We start from the raw sequence: 716 nt of genomic DNA, 5'->3' as shown, positions 1-716 counted from the left end.
TCATTTCTTTAATGTCATTTCGGATAATTTTATATACAAATAAAGGTAAATAACAGTTTAAAAAAAGATAAAAAGGGAAGGGTGAAAAACAAAAGGTGATGGTTACAGATTTTGAACCAGGAAGCTGTGTGTCATTTAACATTATTCAACAAAAGAAGACGGCGAGCCGGCAGAAACGTTCGCCGGGCGAAATGCTTAGCGGTATAATGGCTCTGTGAATTATTGTGAATACTGTTGTGTTACTTTGTGAAAACTGTCTCGGTAAATAATTGTGATTTTTGTGGAATTATTACGGTTACGTTTCACGCGAGCCGCTGCATTTTCCCCAGCTATGGCAAGTGGTAGTGTCTCCAGTATGGAGAGCTACGCCAAGGCCACTGCGGTGAAGAAGCCAGTGCCGAGAGAAACCAAGTTAGATATGGAGGAGGTGACCAGAAGCAGAATTTGATAGAAGTTGCGGGAGACTCATACAAATTGTGCCCCCCAAAAGAGACTAAAGAAGAAAACATTCTGAGGACAGTAGTGTATCGTACACAGGCTGTCGAAACCTGCAAATTGAAATGGTGACGGAAGAGGAAATCGAGGAGTGCCTTGGTGAAATTGTGAATGAAGCCACGTACATCAACAGAGGAAGAAAGTTCGGTACGGTAGAGGTGAGGTTCGCCACTATAGAAGAAGCAACCAAGCATGCGACCAACATTTTAAGAAGTGCAAAA

Source organism: Octopus bimaculoides, chromosome 5 (genome assembly GCF_001194135.2).
Source record: "Octopus bimaculoides isolate UCB-OBI-ISO-001 chromosome 5, ASM119413v2, whole genome shotgun sequence".
In the NCBI taxonomy this organism is placed as follows: domain Eukaryota; kingdom Metazoa; phylum Mollusca; class Cephalopoda; order Octopoda; family Octopodidae; genus Octopus; species Octopus bimaculoides.
This window is presented reverse-complemented; position numbering follows the sequence as displayed.